The sequence below is a fragment of the Myxine glutinosa genome, chromosome 5, assembly GCF_964187855.1.
Source record: "Myxine glutinosa chromosome 5, kmMyxGlut1.1, whole genome shotgun sequence".
Classification (NCBI taxonomy): Eukaryota; Metazoa; Chordata; class Myxini; order Myxiniformes; family Myxinidae; genus Myxine; species Myxine glutinosa.
Genome location: NC_136265.1, coordinates 134,390,368 through 134,412,839, shown reverse-complemented (window position 1 = coordinate 134,412,839; position 22,472 = coordinate 134,390,368).

Below are 22,472 nucleotides of genomic sequence, written 5' to 3'. Positions count from 1 at the left end.
GCTATAACAGCCTCCACTCTTCTAGGAAGGCTTTCCACTAGATGTTGGAACATTGCTGCGGGGATTTGCTTCCATTCAGCCACAAGAGCATTCGTGAGGTCGGGCACTGATGTTGGGCGATTAGGCCTGGCTCACAGTCGGCGTTCCAATTCCTCCCAAAGGTGTTTGATGGGGTTGAGGTCAGGGCTCAGTGCAGGCCAGTCAAGTTCTTCCACACTGATCTCGACAAAACATTTCTGTATGGACATCGCTTTGTGCATGGGGCCATTGTCATGCTGAAACAGGAAAGGGCCTTCCCCAAATGGTTGCCACAAAGTTGGAAGCACACAATCGTATAGAATGTTATTGTATGCTGTAGCGTTAAGATTTCCCTTCACTGGAACTAAGGGGCCGAACCATGAAAAACAGCCCCAGACCATTATTCCTCCTTCACCAAACTTTACAGTTGGCACTATGCATTCGGGCAGGTAGCGTTCTCCTGGCATCCGCCAAACCCAGATTCGTCCGACGGACTGCCAGATGGTGAAGCATGATTAATCACTCCAGAGAACGCGTTTCCACTGCTCCAGAGTCCAATGGCTGCGAGCTTTACACCACTCCAGCCGATGCTTGGCATTGCGCATGGTGATCTGAGGCTTGTGTGCGACTGCTCGGCCATGGAAACCCATTTCCTGAAGCTCCCGACGAACAGTTGTTGTGCTAACGTTACTTCCAGAGGCAGTTTGGAACTCGGTAGTGAGTGTTGCAACCAAGGACAGACGATTTTTAGGTGCTACGCGCTTCAGCACTCGGCGGTCCCGTTCTGTGAGCTTGTGTGGCCTATCACTTCGCGGCTGAGCTGTTGTTGCTCCTTGATGTTGCCACTTCACAATAACAGCACTCACAGTTGACCGGGGCAGCTCTAGCAGGGCAGAAATTTGACGAACTGACTTGTTGGAAAGGTGGCATCCTGTGACGGTGCCACATGGAAAGTCACTGAGCTCTTCAGTACGGCCAATTCTACTGCCAAAGTTTGTCTATGAAAATTGCATGGCTGTGTGCTTGATTATATATACCTGTCATTCATGGGTGTGGCTGAAACAGCCGAATCCACTAATTAGAAGGGGTGTCCGCATACTTTTGTCCATGTCGTGTACATTACATTTCTTGGTAGGAAGTTGAATCACAAGGAATCTCCCCTCACTGTAAACAGGTTGCGTGCATTACATTCCTGTTCCACGTTTTACCTGGTCTTGCCCCCTCGGACGTTACAGGTCTTTGTCCCTCGCAAGCCATGACAGATTCCACGCACTCTTCTAGCAACTCCCACCTTGTTACTCTTTCGGGATTCCAGGATCAATGTATTACCTGGATTACTGTGTCTGCTATCTATCTCACCCGTGCAATCGCCTTCCCGAATCTGTCCCGCATTGCTCTCTTCGCTCCAGTTCTTCAATGTGGCAACCCACCATCATTTTGGAATGGAATAGAAAACGAGTCTTACTCGTCGGCTGAGAGGTATACAATGGATGGAAACAATAACGTTGATCAAACTATGCAAACTGCCATGGGAAACAAGGCGAAGCTTACATTTTGGGTGTTAACCCTTTGTTTCAGCAAAATATGCTTTTGCTTCGAAGAAAGGAAACGTCAGCTTTTCCTTGCTTCTCATGGCGGTTACAATCCTTTTGTCAACGTTCGCTTGAATTCATCCACCATTATCTTGCATTGTTTCCTATGCACTTAACCATGACATTTTGCGTTTACTGCTGACCTTTCCCCTCTGTCCAACCATCGATGTCTGCAATAACCATGTTTATCAGCTGCTATATGTGTTCACTTGCTCCTCATAATCGTGTCTTTTGCCCCCTTGTGTAACCTGTCAAGTGTCAATCAATGTTCCTAGTTACCCTCGCCAGAGGAGAGGGTATTGCATTTGAGTCCGTTTGTTTGTCTGTTTGTCCGCACAGAATAAATATGATTTTCTCTGCAACCGTTGGTCCGATTGACAGGAATTTTTCACCAGAGATGCAACTCCACCTGTAGAATTTTTTTAAATGATAATGATGAAGTCATAGGTCACATGGTTCGGCCGCCATCTTAGAAAATCGAAAAACTTTGCACCTCTATATCTCGGAAGTTCTGAATAGAAAAAATAGAGACATAGCTCATTGTAAAGAGCTCTCCATGGGGAATAAAATATGTTAATGATGATGTCACAGGTGCCTCCATTATGACATCATAATTCGACAAGTACAAAACTTCATCCAATCAAGATGCAATTTCTTGAGCGCCATGTCGGCATAAACTGGTGGAGAAAAAATAATAATGATGACGTCATCGGTCACGTGGTTCGGCTGCCATCTTGGTTTTAACACAAAAGCTTTAAAAACCACTGAAAATACATCCTGGCGAGGGTTTGCAATCTCCGATTGCTCTTTTTCTTGTTTACCTGTTTTTGCCTTGGTGTCTCACTTTCCTACTTCTCACTTATACCTGGTGTTGGCTTGAAGGTTAGGGCAGCTGGCTTGGCATCCCACGGTCCTGAGTTCGAATCCCGTTGAATTAACGCCAGGTGGGGTTGACTCAGCCTGTCATTCATCCTTCCGAAGTCGGCATAAATGAGTACCAGATAACTGGAATCAGCCTGTCATCCTTCCGAAGTCGGCATAAATGAGTACCAGATAACTGGTTATAGAGAGGCATTGCATCAGCGGCAGACACGCCCACTGAAAAATGATGCAACCAGCAGCCTGCTGGCTGCACACGAACCACCCACTTCTCACTTTCCCATGGTCTTTGACATACATGATAAAAAAGACTGAGGTCGAGTGTGTGTATGTACTTGGAACAATAAATGGTAACTCGGGGAAGGGAATGTACGGAAAAGCAACACCATGCACATAATAAATAAATGGCAACCAACAATCCCCTTACCCACGATAACAATGACTAAATGGAGATTCCTTAGGACACAGTCAGACACACCACAATATATGGACAAAGTGGGAAGGACAAGACTCCAGTTTTCAAACGCCAAACTTTTCAGCAATGCCAGCTCACCCCTTGAGAAGATAATCTATCCATGGATGCATTTCTCGCTCACTGGCCTTCATCAGCGTGGAGTTGACTTCCTACAAGAAGGTTGGCCGACTGATACTGCGAGTAGCAGTATTGTAGCTGAAACACTCCCTGTCTGCAGTGAGTGGTTCTTTGTCTGTTGCAGAATGCAACTAAAAGCCGGAAGTATTTATAAAGTATCTTAACCGTAATATCTTATTTCCTAGCTACAAATATACTCTTAAGCCATGTAATGGATGCCTAAATAGGCAGGAAACGTTAATTGGTCAGAACCCTAGCAACAAATGTTGGTGCGGCACCAGGGTTCAAGGTTACCATTCCAGAGGGGGTACTACTTGGCATTTAAGACCACATGATAACCTTGCGAGCTCAACTCTTGGGGAGGACTAATCCCTATCCCCATTTCTGATCCCACTTTATTGCTTTTATCTTAGTTTGGGTTCAATTTCCAATGGAACAAGCTCTCTTGTTCTTTACTTTCATGGCATTATCCACTGAGAGCGTTTTTCTTTGGAGAGGTCGTTTAGCTGACTGTCCCATCGACTCGCATTTGCTCGGTGATCCCGCCGTACTGGTTGAAGATGAGCAGGTTATATTGTTTGGTGTCCAGGTCAATTACATAGTCCTGGCAAGCCAATGGCAAACAACCCAATGTATCAATCTCCCTGGAAACTTATTCGGTCGCATCGAAGCTCCTCGTGGCATAACTCCACATACTTCTACTTCTCCGAGTTATTTTCCACATACGTTTTCACCTTACCCTTTCCTCTATTTAAGAGGGCTGTTCACAGTTTCTTATTGTCGATTTTTAGTCGAATATTGTCCAGGAGAGAAAGAGATTGCAGGTGTCTATTTCAAGAAAACATTCCACAGATGATAGGTAAAGACTGTGCTGCAATGGTAAGAGCATCCCTTTAGAGTCTGGGAGATCAGCGGTTCAAACCCAGCCGAGTCATACCAAAGACTTTAAAAATGGTACGTGCTGCTTCCTTGCTGGACACAGCATTGAGAAAGATTAGGCCACAAACAAACAAACAACCATAGGTTGGCAGGTATTGTACAGATTTGATGGACCAAACTGCCTCCTCCAGTGTTGAAGTTCCTTGAGCTACTACAAATCCGCACGTCCAGTTAAGGGGCATAGCGACACCCTTAGGGTGTCCACCCTTTTGCACCTCGTTCCCTTGGGACTTGTGCAACTCGAAGTTAGAGCAGAAATTTGGAATCTTGACCAAGGTGCAGACAATAGGTCACCTTTTCGCGAAGGACACCGTGGGGTCTTTAACGTCCACCATCGTCCAGTTTTACGTTCATCAGAGGGATGGCACACACATTGATAAATCACCATGCTTGTGAAACAACAGGATGACAGTTTATACCTGGGTTGGGATTCAAACTTGGGCTACATAACTTGGAGATGAGTGGGCATACCTCCAGGCCATCCTGGCAGCCCGAGGTTCCTTGAAATCAACTCTTATTTGTTTAAAAGAAAAAAGCACGACGAGTGGTTGCGCAGACGGGTAATTCTTGATTTTATATTTAAATTATAATTATGTTATAATTAAATAGAGTATTTTCTGCTTGCTTTGACACACACACACACACACACACACACACACACACACACACACACACACACACACACACACACACACACACACACACACACACACACACACACACACACACACTATATATATATCTGTGTGTATACATGAGTGTATATGTATATACACAGTGCCTTTAGAAAGTCTACACCCCCTTTCAAAATTTTCACCTTTTCATGCCTTATATTCTGGAATTAAATTATATTAAATCAGACTTTTCCCACCTTTATTTACACATCTTAACCCACAACCTCCAAGTGAAAAACAAATTCTACAAAATCAGACAAACTAGAATGTCATCGTTGGATAAGTATACACCCTCCCGAGTTAATACTTGGTGGAAGCACCTTTGACTGCAATTACAGCTGTGGGTCTGTTGGGATAAGTCTCTACCATCCTTGCACACCTTGACTGCGCAATATTTGCCCATTCTTCTGTACAAAACTGTTCTAGCTCAGTTAAGTTGCGTGGGGAAGGTTGATGGACACAAATCTTCCAGTCCTGCCACAGATTTTCGATTGGATTTAGGTCGGGGCTTGACTGGGCCACTCAAGGACATTTTTCTTTTTGTTCCTTAGCCACTCCAGTGTAGATTTGGCTGTGTGGTTTGGGTCGATGTCATGCTGAAATGTAAACTTCCATCTCATTTTCAGCTTTCTTGGAGAGGGCAGCAAGTTTTCCTCTAGGATTTTTCTGTTTTTTGCTCCATCCATTTTCCCTTCTATCCTGACATGTGCCCCAGTCCCTGCTGATGAGAAACATCCCCATAACATGATGCTGCCACCCTCATGCTTTCACAGTAGGGATGGTGTTCTTTGGGTGATGTGCTGTGTTGGGTTTGTGCCAAATGTAACGTTTTGCATTTAGGCCAAAAACTTCCACCTTGGTTTCGTCAGGCCACAAAACGTTTTGTCACATGGCTTCAGAATCTTTGGAGTGGTTTTTGCATACCTCAAACGGGACTCAAGATGGGCTTTTTGAGTAATGACTTCCTTCTTGCAACCCTAACGTACAGGCTAGACTTGTTGAATGCTTGGGATATTGTTGTCACATGCACACTGACCACTCTTTGCCATAAATCCTTGTAGCTCTTTCAAAGTTGCCATTGGCCTCTTGGTGGCCTCTCTGATCAGTCTCCTCCTTGCTTGGTCATCCAGTTTGGAGGAACGGCCTGATATAGACAGGGTCTTGGTGGTGCCATTCAACTTCCACTTCTTAATTATTGTCTTGACTGTGCTCCAAGGGATATTCAAGGCCTATGAAATATTTTTATACCCATCCCCTGATCTATGCCTTTCCACAACTTTAGCCCAGAAGTCTTTTGAAAGCTCCTTGGTGCTCATGGTTGAGTCTTTGCTGTGAAATGCACTACCCAGCGGAGGAAACCTACAGGAACAGCTGATTTTATTCTGAAATAATCAAAATCACTACAATTTAACACAGGTGGAGGCCAATTAACTTGGTGTGTGATTTTTAAGGTGGTTGTTTGTACCTGAAGTAATTTACAATTGTTATTATAAGGGGGGTGGACACTTATGCAACCAAGATATTATAGTTTTTTATTTTAAATTAATTTTCTGAAATTGGGAGTTGTGGGTTACGATGTGTAAATAAAGTTGGAAAAAGACTGATTTAATGCATTTTAATTCCAGGCTATTAGGCAACAAAATGTGAAAAATTTGAAAGGAGGTGTAGACTTTCTACAGGCACTGTATATACATATACGGTAAATTCATTGGCATTGGAGAGCCACGTCGTCGGACTGCCACGTGCGAGGCATGAAATAAAAATTAAAGGGTATACAGTATATCGAATCTTCAAAGCAAAAAGTTCGCATTGCATTTGAAGGTCACCGTTTTGATGTCGGAGTGCGGCAATGCCTTACCTGCACAGGATTGGTGTGGTGGAGATACGGTAGAGCAGCTTTAATACACGAGAGAACACGACTGAAACAATATACGTGATTCTATTTTCAGTTAAGCTTTCGGTGATCCATGAAATAAACTGCCCACTTCGGCCCTCCGTGACCCACGACAAACAGGATCCAGATATAAGGCAAACAATAAAGCTCGAAATAAGATTGTTCTGTTTATTATGTTTACTCTTCGGATCAACTCTCTATAGATCCCTCCACATATGACACCGTCCGGGTAAGGCGGCGTGTGGTCTCGATACCATGGAGACCTTTTAATACGGCTTCATCCTATACCGACTAAATCCATTTTTCTCCTCCCTATGGTGCATTTGCTCCCATTAATATGACGTCATAACAATGGTTGTTGTGCATTGTCATAAAAATGATTTTTGGTTTTTTGTGAATTTTGTGGAAGAATGTAAAATTTTTCGGAACGACGTCAATAATTTAATGGAGGTGATGGTTTACGCATTTTGGGTGTTATTGGAGTTTGCTATCGCATTATTATGACGTCATAAGAATGGTTTTTGCGCATCGTCATCAAAATGTTTATTTTTTGGGGGAATTTTGTGGAAGAATGTAAATTTGGTCGGAATGATGTCAATAGTTTACTGGAGGTGATGTTCGACGGATTTTGGTGTTATTGGAGTTTGGTATCGCATTATTATGACGTCATAAGAATGGTTTTTGTGCATCGTCGTCAAAATGTTTTTTTTAGGGGGAATTTTGTTTAAGAATGTAAATTTGCTCGGAATTATGTCAATAGTTTACTGGAGGTGATGTTCGACGGATTTTGGTGTTATTGGAGTTTGGTATCCCATTATTATGACGTCATAAGAATGGTTTTGTGCAGTCATAATAAAAAATTTTGGGGGGGAATTTTGTGGAAGAATATACATTTTCTCGGATTGATGTCAATAATTTACTGGAGGTGATGTTCGACGGATTTTTGGTGTTATTGGCGTTTGGTATCCCATTATTATGACGTCATAAGAATGTTTTTTTGTGCATCGGCATTAGAATTTTATTATAATTTTTTTTGTAAATTTTGTGGAAGAATGTAAATTTGCTCGGAAAGACGTCAATAATTTACTGGAGGTGATGTTCGGCGCATTTTTGGTGTTATTGGAGTTTGGGTAAAGTGCTGGAGCTCCCTTATACCGAGCCACATGCCAAGACCTTTCTGTGCTTGATTGATGGTCGTGCCGCGTTCTCCCACGTGTCGGTACACGTCTCGTGCCTGGAATGAAGAGCAAAGTTGAAGAACACTTTCGCCCTGGGATGTCTGGTCAAACAGCTGGTCGTGTGCTGCTTGGAGATTGTGTGGCAAAAACACGAGGAAGAAAATAAAGCAGCACCAAGGATCAACTATACTGCTTTGTTTGTTCTGCATGGCCATCACGACACAGCTGTGCACAGACATAGGACATTAAAAGCAGCAAAAGCAATTCCTCGGACATATGCTTGTGCCATAAGTGCAGGACGTCCTCCACACCAGATGGAAGCAGCTTCTGTGAGGTGGTCTCTACCCCACTCCCACCACCACCTCCCTCACTGCCCAAGAGTGCCCACCCTCCCTCCCAATTCCTCCTTGTGCTCATGGTAACCGAGACTACACATCTCTCCGCTTTGAGATTTGATAAAAGAGGAAATGCCAGCCATGGATTCTCGAAGCTGCTTCGTTAACGCACAAATGCTGCAGAGGTCATCCTTGTTATACAGAGCCAACCATCACAGGCCCTGTTGACAACCGGGATGGGGAACTCATCGACTGGGATTTTTCAGTGACATGTATGCTGTCATTTCTCCATATGATGACGAAGACTCATGTATGCTTTTATTTCTCCATATGATGACGAGGACTCATGTATGCTTTTATTTCTCCATATGATGACGAGGACTCATGTATGCTTTTATTTCTTCATATGATGACGAGGACTCATGTATGCTTTTATTTCTCCATATGATGACGAGGACTCATGTATGCTTTTATTTCTCCATATGATGACGAGGACTCAAGTCTGCTGTTATTTCTCCATATGATGACGTGGACTCATGTCTGCTGTCATTTCTCAATATGATGACATGGACTCATGTCTGCTGTCATTTCTCCATGTGATGACGTGGACTCATGTCTGCTGTCATTTCTCAATATGATGACAAGGACGCATGTCTGCTGTCATTTCTCAATATGATGATGAGGACTCATGTATGCCGTCATTTCTCAATATGATGAAGTGGACTCATGTCTGCTGTCATTTCTCAATATGATGACGTGGACTCATGTCTGCTGTCATTTCTCAATATGATGATGAGGAGTCATGTCTGCTGTTATTCCTACATATGATGACGAGGATTCATGTATGCTGTCATTTCTCAATATGCTGACGTGGACTCATGTCTGCTGTCATTTCTCAATATGATGACGTGGACTCATGTCTGCTGTTATTTCTACATATGATGACGAGGATTCATGTATGCTGTCATTTCTCAATATGATGACGTGGACTCATGTCTGCTGTCATTTCTCAATATGATGACGTGGACTCATGTCTGCTGTCATTTCTCAATATGCTGACGTGGACTCATGTCTGCTGTCATTTTTCAATATGATGACGTGGACTCATTTCTGCTGTCATTTTTCAATATGATGACGTGGACTCATGTCTGCTGTCATTTCTCCATGTGATGACGTGGACTCATGTCTGCTGTCATTTCTCAATATGATGACAAGGACTCATGTCTGCTGTCATTTCTCAATATTATACGTGGACTCATTTATGCTGTCATTTCTCAATATGATGAAGTGGACTCATGTCTGCTGTCATTTCTCAATATGATGACGTGGACTCATGTCTGCTGTCATTTCTCAATATGCTGACGTGGACTCATGTCTGCTGTCATTTCTCAATATGATGACGAGGACTCATGTCTACTGTTATTCCTACATATGATGACGAGGATTCATGTCTGCTGTCATTTCTCAATATGCTGACATGGACTCATGTCTGCTGTCATTTCTCAATATGCTGACGTGGACTCATGTCTGCTGTCATTTCTCAATATGCTGACGTGGACTCATGTCTGCTGTCATTTCTCAATATGCTGACGTGGACTCATGTCTGCTGTCATTTCTCAATATGCTGACATGGACTCATGTCTGCTGTCATTTCTCAATATGATGACGTAGACTCATGTCTGCTGTTATTTCTACATATGATGACGAGGATTCATGTATGCTGTCATTTCTCAATATGATGACGTGGACTCATGTCTGCTGTCATTTCTCAATATGATGACGTGGACTCATGTCTGCTGTCATTTCTCAATATGCTGACGTGGACTCATGTCTGCTGTCATTTTTCAATATGATGACTTGGACTCATTTCTGCTGTCATTTTTCAATACGATGACGTGGACTCATGTCTGCTGTCATTTCTCAATATGCTGACGTGGACTCATGTCTGCTGTCATTTATCAAAATGATGACGAGGACTCATGTCTGCTGTTATTTCTAGATATGATGACGAGGATTCATGTGTGCTGTCATTTCTCATTATGATGACGTGGACTCATGTCTGCTGTCATTTCTCCATGTGATGACGTGGACTCATGTATGCTGCCATTTCTCCATATGATGATGTGAGCTCATGTATGCTGTTATTTCTCCATATGTTGATATTGATTAATGCATGCTGTCATTTCTCAATACTAGGGCATGCCCGTACTATATCTATATCTAAAATTATATCCCCCCCCCTCTATTTACATGAAATGGTTTGGTCCAAAGCGAACGGCTTGCGAGTACGGTGACAATCCCCCCCCTCTATTTACATGAAATGGTTTGGTCCAAAGCGAACGGCTTGCGAGTACGGTGACAATCCCCCCCCCTCTATTTACATGAAATGGTTTGGTCCAAAGCGAACAGCTTGCAGAGTTTGGTAAAGAAATCGCCATAGCGTGCACAAAGCGCAGGAAAGCGAAAGAATCGCAAATTAGTTTTAAAACATAGTTTAACGCCAACATAGCGCCAACATAGTTTGCAAACGTGAAATAAATGAATACGCTCTCAAATGTGCCATCCGAGGCAGAGTGTGTTCGCCACGTTCGGCACACGCGATAGCTCGCTGCTCTCTGATTGGTTGAATCGTTTTTTGGACATAGCTCGGTAAGTAATTGTCCGATTAATATGAAACCTTGAAAAGGCACATCCTCGGGTCCCCAGCAATATACCTGGCAAGTTTAAAGTATATCGGACCCGTGGTTGTCGAGAAACAGCGGTCACAGACAAACGTACAAACAAACAAACACACAGAGATTACTGGAATTATAGATAGACTAGGGCATTGCCCGTACTATATATATATCTAAAATTATATCCCCCCCCTCTATTTACATGAAATGGTTTGGTCCAAAGCGAACGGCTTGCGAGTACGGTGACAATCCCCCCCCTCTATTTACATGCAATGGTTTGGTCCAAAGCGAACGGCTTGCGAGTACGGTGACAATCCCCCCCCTCTATTTACATGAAATGGTTTGGTCCAAAGCGAACGGCTTCCGGAGTTTGGTAAAGAAATCGCCATCGCGTGCACAAACGCGCAGGAAAGCGAATGAATCGCAAATTCGTTTTTATTAGTTTTAAAACATAGTTTAACGCCAACATAGTTTGCAAACGTGAAATAAATGAATACGCTCTCAAATGTGCCATCCGAGGCAGAGTGTGTCCGCCACGTTCGGCACACGCGATAGTTCGCTGCTCTCTGATTGGTTGAATCGTTTTTTGGACATAGCTCGGTAAGTAATTGTCCGATTAATATGAAACTTTGAAAAGGCACATCCTCGGGTCCCCAGCAATATACCTGGCAAGTTAAAAGTATATCGGACCCGTGGTTGTCGAGAAACAGCGGTCACAGACAAACGTACAGACGTACAAACGTACAGAGATTACTGGAATTATAGATACTAGGGCATTGCCCGTACGTGGGTGCCCGTTCCTTGCCAAAAAAAAAAAAAAACGCTACCCGTACGCTCTACCCCGCCCGTACGCCCGTAAACAAAAAAAACAACGCTCTTCGCTTCCGCCCTTCGCTCTGACTGAATTGGGAGAAATAATGCGCATAAGAAATCGAATTACGTACCGTAATGGCGGTCAGCTCGTAACGCGCTCAGCTCCGCTCGTCTCACATCGGCCACGCCTACGCAACAAAGCGTTCTGTGATTGGCTGCCGGAAGTGAAGTCTTCACTGTCCGGAAGTTCGCAAATCGCAGTTACGATGAATCGTTTTAATTTAATCGCAGTTTGAATTCGTTTTAAAACATAGTTTAACGGCAACATAGTTTTCCAACGTGAAATAAATGAATACGCTGTCAAATGTGCCGTCCGAGGCAGAGTCTGATCGCCACGTTCGGCACACGTGATAGCTCGCTGCTCTCTGATTGGTTGAAGCGTTTTTTGGACATAGCTCGGTAAGTACTTCTCCGATTAATTTAAAACCTTGAAAAGGCACATCCTCGGGTCCCCAGCAATATACCTGGCAAGTTTCAAGTATATCGGACCCGTGGTTGTCGAGAAACAGCGGTCACAGACACACAGACACACAGACACACAGAGATTGCTGGAATTATAGATAGATAAGATGATGACGTGGACTCATGTATGCTGTTATTTCACCATATGATGATGTGAGCTCATGTATGCTGTTATTTCTCTATATGATGATGTGAACTCATGTATGCTGTTATTTCTCTATGTGATGATGTGAGCTCATGTATGCTGTTATTTCTCTATATGATGATGTGAACTCATGTATGCTGTTATTTCACCATATGATGATGTGAGCTCATGTATGCTGTTATTTCTCTATATGATGATGTGAACTCATGTATGCTGTTATTTCACCATATGATGATGTGAGCTCATGTATGCTGTTATTTCTCTATATGATGATGTGAACTCATGTATGCTGTTATTTCTCTATGTGATGATGTGAGCTCATGTATGCTGTTATTTCTCCATATGATGAGTGCTCCTGTATGTTGTCATTTCTCCATATGATGAGTGCTCATGAATGTTGTCATTTCTCCATATGATGACGTGAGTTCATGTATGCTGTCATTTCTCCATATGTTGACATTGATGAATGTATGCTGTCATTTCTCCATATGATGTTGTGAGCTCATGTATGCTGTTATTTCTCCATATGTTGACATTGATTAATGTATGCTGTTATTTCTCCAATGGATGACCAGGACTGTGCTTCAACTCCTGTAGTGCTGATGGTAGCAGACAGAGTACATTTGTCCTTACACATCACGTCGCGGCTCATCCGGAACATCCCAGACCTCGATGCAGGGTTCAAGGTTTTGTGGTTGTGGTTGCCGAGAAGGACTTTGCTTCCTCAAAGTCACATTGCCAAGATTGTGGAGGTGGTGTGACATGCTGATCCGATAATGAGGTGTACCATGACCTTTCTTTGCACACTTGGCAATGATACTAAAAGCAGCATTTCTTTGCACACTTGGTCGAATCTCATGGAATATAACTCGGCGGTGTTGGAGTTAATAAGCAGTTTCACATCACTTGGCAAAAGTACGACATGAAAGAATGCACCTAATAATTGGGTGTCACCCATCTCTGGTCTGAATGTCTCTACCACGATGATGACGTGCTTGAGTCCACAAATGGTGGATGACATCTCGTGATATTAGCCACTGGGCACAGTTTCATGTACAATGGTTGCAGTGGATGGGTCTTCATGCGATGGGCCCCTTTGATGTGATTGGTCATCGAAAGACTGTGATGTTCATGAGTTCTGTATCAGATGGCCGTGATGCATTACCATCCTGAAACTTTCCAATGTGATCTACTGGAGTGGTTTTATTATTATTATTATTATTATTATTATTTGGTATACAAGATCGAGGCTCGTGTAAGAGCTAACAATAATCACAAGAAAATATAAACGGACACATAAAACATATAACAAAGGGAGTGGGAGACAATATGGGGAGAGAGAAGGAAGCACACAAGTACAACAGCAGAGAACAGGGACAGTGGGAGATCTGTGGGAAGGAGAGGGCTTGGGGGGAGGAGGTGCGGGGTGGGAGAGGTGAAAACAAGTAGACAAATGGCGTGGTTCAAATATCACTTGGACTTTTGTTCATACGTGACAGAGTACTTATTGTATGTAGATGAACAATTTTTGAAGGAATTTGTCTTTATTAGCCCGTGCCGTGCACAGCTGGAGATGTGTGTGTGTGTGTGTGTGTGTGTGTGTGTGTGTGTGTGTGTGTGTGTGTGTCTGTCCGTGTGTCTGTCCGGGTCATAACTTTTTTTTACCATTTGAGCTTTTCTCATCGAATTTTCATCAAAGCTTTATTATGATAATTTGGAGAAGCAAAATTAAGAATTTGGTCGAAAGGTCAAAGGTTAGCGTCACATAAAATCGTCAATTTTCATCCGATTGAGCTGAAATTTAAAGAATTTGCATATTGTGTCACTGAATTGGTTCCCCAATCAAAATCGAGAAGCTGAATGGTTTTTTTTATATCAAAAGGTCAAAGGTCAAGGCTGCATAAAATCATCAATTTCCATTTTTGAATTTGTTGAAACTGTTTTCTTTCTTTTTTTTTGGACAAGGATTATTGACCTGTGAGCCTGGTGTTGGTTCAAGGGTTAGGGTGGCTGGCTTAAGACCTTCGGGTCTTGAGTTCAATCTCCTGTCGTGCCATTGAAATAACACTATGCGGGTTGTCTGTCATCCTTCCGAGGTCAACAAAAGCAGTAACAGCTTACTGGTAATAGGGGCACTGCATCAGCGGCATAACAGTGCTTCCAGAAAAATTATGCAACCAGCAGTCACAGGCTACACACGAAACAACAACATTGGCCCACGAGAGACATAGGATGTTTCTCATTGGTTGACTGACATGATGTAACTCCGAGCAAACCATTGTTCGAATGAGAAACACGCCTATGCTGCCTCCTCCGTATGTCGAGGACAAGGGTGACCTACCAAAATCATAGTGCTAAGTCCCAAGCATCCCAGTGATATGAGGTCATTACACTAGATTTACGTAAGTCTGTATTGGAGTTTATCTTTAAATTTAAACTTGCATTTTGCTCATTACAACATATTGTTACGTTTATGAGGGGATAGGCAATGAAATACCTTAGGGCCAGGTAGGATTGTATAGGGTAGTGTGCCCCGAATGTCGTGACGAAGAAGAAGAAACCTCTATGTACCTAAGTAGGGAATCCATTAGACCGAATGTCGCGTAAGTGTATAATTGTCCCCTTGACGAGGGGTGGGGCTATGCTAATGAGTTAGGGATTATGGGTAAATTCCCTGTGTGTAAATAGCCTCTGTGACCTTTTCCTTTGTTCCTTATGACACTGCACTACACACACTACCAGCAGCGATCGGCACGTAATTATAACACTAAATAAAAGTAACCGGAACAAGAACATTCGAGCACAACCAATGATACCACCGACCGGGTCGTCAAAGAGGCCGGCAAGTGGCCGTGAGGCCACGCCCCAAAGAATGATTGATCAGGGCGGCCATAGTGTGATGAGATGGACTCTTGGATTGGAGCACGCACATACGTCATCGGATGATGTAAGTGCCCGGGGAACAAAAGAATGGTGTCCCAGAATTTTCTCTCTCTTGGTTGAGGGTTTGAAAGTGAACAGTCACGGTTTTATTCTCTTGGTGTCCCAAATTGAATGCAGACTGTCGCAGCTCATGTTCTCTTACTTTTGGTCCGGGCGATCGGTGCGAGCGGACGCATTTTCTTTCCCTGGCTCGTTGGTACTGTGTGGAGCAGACAATGAGGACGGAGCTGGCCTGCTCGCTTTGCGCTTAGCGGTGAACGAACTTCGTGCCAAGGCATGTGTTTTCCCATGCACAGACTTCGCGCCAAGGCATGTTTTCCCACGCATGGGCCTCGAGGATCCATTCGACGACCGACGGGGTTCAAGAGCGGCTCAAAGCTGAGTATACAAACACGCATTATTTTCCAGTTATTTTTCCCCTTGTGTTGTATATGGGTCCATATGGGAGCGCTCCATTTAGGATTTTGGTTGCCGTGCATTTCTTTGTTTCCTGGCATTATTTTTATTAAACCCTTTTGTTGTTGCATTTTAATTCCGTGTCGGTTTGATTTGATTATTGTGGTTCGAGGACGTCCAGTGGAATCCGTGCAGGTAATATCGTCACTCTCCTTTCCCTCGCGTGTAATGACGGTCCACCATTGTTAGATTGAACGCCTCGGAGTGTAAAGCTCGATCGGCCACCCGTCACCTTGGAGGATCTGAATCCCCCGGTGAACACGACAATATTTAACACAATGTCAGGTCCAAATCATATTCAGGATTTACATGCAAAAAAACCTTAAATCCATCAGGAAAACAGGATTATTCTGCTTTAACTTTGCATGAGTGTGTTGGCATGTACAAATTTAAGGTTAAAATTACAACAATTTCCCAACCATGGGAGGGGGACACCCCACATCCGGTAGCTTCGCTCTCTCTCTCACCAGATCCTTCTCACCAGAGTCTGTTTGTTTGTGAACAGGATATCTCAAAAATCCGACCACTATTTCTTCTCTCAATGTTGTCAACCGCATGCGAGTCAACTGCGTATGAGTCAACTGTGTGTCAACTTTGTGCGAGTCAATCTTGTGTGACTAAACTTTGTACGAGTCAACTTTGTGCGAGTCAATCTTGTGCAAATCAACCTTGTGCGAATCAAAAGTGTGGGAGTCAACTATGTGCGAATCAACTGCTTGCAAGATCCCAAGTTTACACTCTTTTGAGTATATCAGAATTAGCTCCACACAGTGCTGTCGTCACTGGTTGCTGAATAAAAAATGTATTGATTACCATTGAAACATAAGAATCGAGTTGATGCCTCATTCGTCCAGAGGGATGAGTCCAACGTGACATTCAAGCATAGAGGAGGGAATTCCAATGCTTCGCTTATCTGAAGCAATCGAGCTTGGTTCCTTGACCTTCCCTCGGTCTGTTCCCTCGTGTTGCTTTGATGGTGTGAGACGGTGGTTTTAATTTATATACAGCTCACACAACGTTGTGGCCTGATCCCAATTATACTCCAAGGGAGCCATTAGCAGGACAACCCGTGTGGAAATGCCAGTCCATTACAACGACGAGGTTTGGGTGTGACACCATAACGGGTATCCGGGTCACAGTGCGAGATGCGGTCAGTGTAACACTTCAAATGGAATGGCTGTCATGGGGGAGATGCATCCATTGAAATTTCCTCTGGGAGAGAGAGCGTTTTGAGGAGCATTTGGTCCATACCTTTTCAGGAAGATAACAAACTTCGTCATTACCTCTGCCACCGAAGGTGGATGGAGATTATGTTTCATCCCTGTCTGTTTGTTTGTGAACAGGATATCTCAAAAAGTTATGAACGGATTCTGACGAAATTTGGTGGAGAGGTTTGGAATGTGACAATAATGAAATTATTAGATTTTGGTGAAGATCTGGATACAGACCTGGCCTATCAGTGGGATACAAAACGTGCGCTGTTGAACCAGGTGGAGGTATGCTCTGTAGAGAGTTATGTTGCAGTTGTTAGTTTTATTTACTTGATTTATCCAAGCATTTCTTTGTGATCCTTGCCACTGTAGTTAAACCCCCTTCGCCCCCTCCACCCCCATTTGACCCCACTCACTTTCCACATGCGGATCAGCACAACCTGTAACCCCAAGTGCCTCACCTTATTAAAGGGATGAGAATGTACGGCTGGAATCGTTTTCCATGTTGAAGGAATGGGGGAGAATGGGGGGAGGGGGGGGGGGGGGAGAGGAGGGCAAGTCTCTGGTTGGGGCTTCAAATTTGTTTTCTTTCGACAGCAACAATCAAAGGGAGAGGTCCAGGCAGAGGTCATCGGAGATCAAGTGGCCCAAGTTATGCCTTTGGTAATGCCGCAATTTAATTCTCCCACTTCTTTGGCACAACCTGATCGACATGTCGAATTTTTTTTCCCATGGAGTCGAGATGCTCCAAGTTCGTCGGTGCAGCTTGTTCATTTGTAAATATTGTATTCCAAGGTCGTTATTTACGAAGCGCTTCTCCGGACCGGTGCCTCCTGCTAATTACATCAGCACGACGTCTCGAAGGTCCTCGCTTATCGAGTCTGTGGTACGTGATGTACGACCCTCTTGTGACACGAGAACTGTCAGACATTATGGAGGATAAGTGGACCACAAAGGGAGGGGGCAACGTTATGGTGGCTCTGGACTTGCTACTGCAGTTTATCTTTAATTGATTGCTCCAAAAACAATGCGATTAATCTTTATTGAAGTTTTGGTTGTAAGACGCTTCATGGGACATTATATATATATATATATATATATATATATATATATATATATATATATATATATATATATATATATATATATATATATATATATATATATATATATATATCATTATAATAGAGCAAACCACGGTGTGTACCCCGATTCAGAATAGGTACACCGTATCCCTGCGCATCGTAAGAGGCGACTAAGGGTTGGCGTCAGGAAGGGCATCCGGCCATAAAAACATTGCCTCAAACAGGGAACCATGATTGTCATGGGGCCCGCAAGGCTAACCCCCGCTCTAGCGGGGAAAATGGCTTTAAAACGATCATTCAGAGCAAACGCATATGGTTATGTCGTCATGTTTATATGCGACGAAAACGTCTTCTTCTTCTTCTTCAAATAAAATTAACACCCTCTTAATTAACCATCTTAATTACGTTAAGACTGCTGAGACCCCTCAGACCTTTGACGACCCTTTAAAATCCCCCAAGACCCTTCAGACCACCAAAACACCCGAAGACCCAAAACACCCCGAAGACCCAAAACACCCTGAAGACCCAAAACACCCCGAAGACCCAAAACGCCCCGAAGCCCCAAAACGCCCCGAAGACCCAAAACGCCCCGAAGACCCAAAACGCCCCGAAGATCCAAAACGCCCCGAAGACCCAAAACACCCCGAAGACCCAAAACGCCCCGAAGACCCAAAACACCCCGAAGACCCAAAACACCATTGAAGGCCCAGAGGATCCAAAAGACCCTGGAGACCCAAATGGTGCTGAAGACCTAGAAGACACAAAATACCCCCAAAGACCCACAAAGACCCTTAAAGACCCAGAGGAACCAAAATACCCTTCAGACCCAAAATCCCCTGAAGACACCGAAGACCCAAAAGACCCTTAAAGGCCCAGAGGATCCAAAATACCCTGAAGACCCAAAACACCATGAAGACACAAAAGACCCAAAAGACCCAAAAGACACCGAAATGGTCAAAGATGCCTTTCCCTCTGAAACGACGTGTGGTGAGGTGGGCACAGCACGCCGATTGATGCTAGTGTATATATATATATATATATATACTAGCAGAAGTACCCGGCATTGCCGGGCGGGGGAGGGGGAGGGGGGGGAGGGGAGAAGGGGGAGGGGGGGAGGGGAGAAGGGGGGAGGGGGAGGGGAGAAGGGGGAGGGGGAGGGGAGAAGGGGGAGGGGGGAGGGGAGAAGGGGGAGGGGGGAGGGGAGAATGGGGAGGGGGGGAGGGGAGAAGGGGGAGGGGGGAGGGGAGAAGGGGAAGGGGTAGGGTGGAGGGGGGGAGGGAGGGGAGAGGGAGGACGGAGGGGGAAGGGAGGGGGAGGACGGAGGGGGAAGGGAGGGGGGAGGACGGAGGGGGAAGGGAGGGGGGGAGGACGGAGGGGGAAGGGAGGGGGAGGACGGAGGGGGAAGGGAGGGGGAGGACGGAGGGGGAAGGGAGGGGGAGGACGGAGGGGGAAGGGAGGGGGAGGACGGAGGGGGAAGGGAGGGGGAGGACGGAGGGGGAAGGGAGGGGGAGGACGGACGGGGGAGCGGGAAGGGGGAGGGAAGGGGGAGGGAAGGGGAGGGAAGGGGAGGGAAGGGGAGGGCCAGTCAACAATGACGTTGCAGTTCTCATGGTCGGAGAGCAGCACAACAATCGTGACATCGTCCTGCATCTTCGCAAGAGCACGAAGCGGATTTTGGAGACTCACCGATCCTGTGACCCACGCCCTCCAGTACCGGCGTTGCCGGGCGGGGGAAGGGAGACCCGTACATTCCCAACCCATACATTCGCCTCTCGACTCAAGCTCGTAGTCGTATTGGATTCGTATTCGAAATCGAAAGGGGAAATCCTTCGTATTCGAATTCGTAAACACGAAATATGAATTAAAATTTAATTCATATCGCACAAAATCGACACAAAACACGATCGCATAAAGATGAAAAAACGCAATTGCTTTTCCTTTGCGCCCTGAATTACATTACATGCAAACGTGTGACGTGTGACGGGATGGAACATCACGTGATCGCTCTGAGCGATCGATTGCAACTCTGCGAGTCTGCGTCCTGTCGTGGGCGTGGCCAACGTGACCTCATGCTCCCAGGTGATTGGCTAACTCGAGCTCGAGAGAGCCATAATGCGCTACGTTATGGCAAAAAATATGGATCTAAAGATGAAAGGGAAAAAAACCTATGTGGTGTGAATGGCAATGTTCGTCGCTGAAATGTGAAAAAAGGCAATTGCTTTTCACTCTGAAATACATGCGAACGCGTAACTGAGTTAATGGCGGCAAGGAACATCACATGATCGCTCTGAGCGAATCAGCGCGCTGCTCTGCGACCGGTCAGATTCCGTGCATAATATTCCTCGCTGAAATGCGCTGAGGTAAAAATATGGTTTAAAAATATTATGAAATCAATTTTTAGGTCGGCCATGTTCTTACCAGGCTCAATGGCCATGTCTGTGCCAAATATCAAGTACGTGAGCCTCTCCGTTTAGGAGTCTATCGGTAACATTACACACACACACACACACACACACACACACACACACACACACACACACACACACACACACACACACACACAAACTGTGTTTTATATATACGTATATATATATATATATATATATATATATATATATATATATATCAGTTACTATACGATTTCATACCATCAGTGGTGAACCGCCATTAAGGTATTTTGGATATAGTAACTGGTAACTGGTATATAACCGAAAGGTTTTCAGAGTCATAAGTGTATGCAGGACTCACTGCGTTACCCTGATGAGCCCCAAAAGGGCGAAACCAGGTCGGTAACTGTGAGTTTTACATACACTTATGACAGTATCTGAACTAAGATCAAAAAATTCTGCTCTGTCGGAGGGTTCTCTTGAGACCTTGACAGGCAGAGCAGAGCGTATGTACATGGCAGTGACGTCATTACGTGCGCTCATTGAAAGCTGGAGAACTGAAGATATATTTGACATATATATATATAGTGAATTAACTAGCTTTTGAATGAAACTTTGAAGTGAATGAAATTTGAGTGAATCGATTTTCCAAAACTTCTTTCAGCGCGATTCTTAATTTTTATTACGTACGCATTTAATTCCAACCCCAGCTCCTCCTCTACTTGGAATTGTGCCAAAACCGAGCCGGTAATCGAATGAAGGTCGCATTTGGTTCTCTATACATTAACAATGTCGGGACGAGCAGTTCCTGATAAGCACAAGAAACTTTTTTCTTCAATATCATTTGCCTGTTGATTCGATTTTCGCTCTTCCGCAGTCGTCCGAAGGTATTTACAGACGATGCGCTTTCTGGGGCGATTCCAATCGGGTAAGTCAATGCAGTGTTGCTAATGAAGCGAGCGAGGCGCTTGGGAATTGCAGAACAAACATAAACAAAGGAGGGAAAGTCAGCGCTTTGCGCAGGAGGCCCCTGTGGGGGTCGATTTCCGAGCCTCAACCTCGGTTCATCAACTCTCAGGGGGATGGTCTCAGAAATCATGTCTGCCAATGGGTAATAATGCTGGACTTGTATGTGTATGTGTGTATATATATATATATATATATATATATATATGTGTATATATATAATATATAAAAGCGAAATGGTTGTTTGTTTGTTTGTGAACCTACTCTGAGCTCCCAAGGTTAATCGGCATGAAACTATACAGGATAACATCTTTTACCACCCTGCACCTAATTAGGGGTTTTATAACAGTATTTTCTCACAATTCATAACACAATTCACAATTCACAATGATTCACAATGATTCACAATCACATTCTCACAATTCACAATTCACAATGATTCACAATCACATTCTCACAATTCACAATGATTCACAATGATTCACAATCACATTCTCACAATTCACAATTCACAATGATTCACAATGATTCACAATGATTCACAATCACATTCTCACAATTCACAATGATTCACAATGATTCACAATCACATTCTCACAATTCACAATTCACAATGATTCACAATGATTCACAATCACATTCTCACAATTCACAATTCACAATGATTCACAATGATTCACAATCACATTCTCACAATTCACAATTCACAATGATTCACAATGATTCACAATCACATTCTCACAATTCACAATTCACAATGATTCACAATGATTCACAATCACATTCTCACAATTCACAATTCACAATGATTCACAATGATTCACAATCACATTCTCACAATTCACAATTCACAATGATTCACAATGATTCACAATCACATTCTCACAATTCACAATTCACAATGATTCACAATGATTCACAATCACATTCTCACAATTCACAATTCACAATGATTCACAATGATTCACAATGATTCACAATCACATTCTCACAATTCACAATTCACAATGATTCACAATGATTCACAATCACATTCTCACAATTCACAATTCACAATGATTCACAATGATTCACAATCACATTCTCACAATTCACAATGATTCACAATGATTCACAATGATTCACAATCACATTCTCACAATTCACAATTCACAATGATTCACAATGA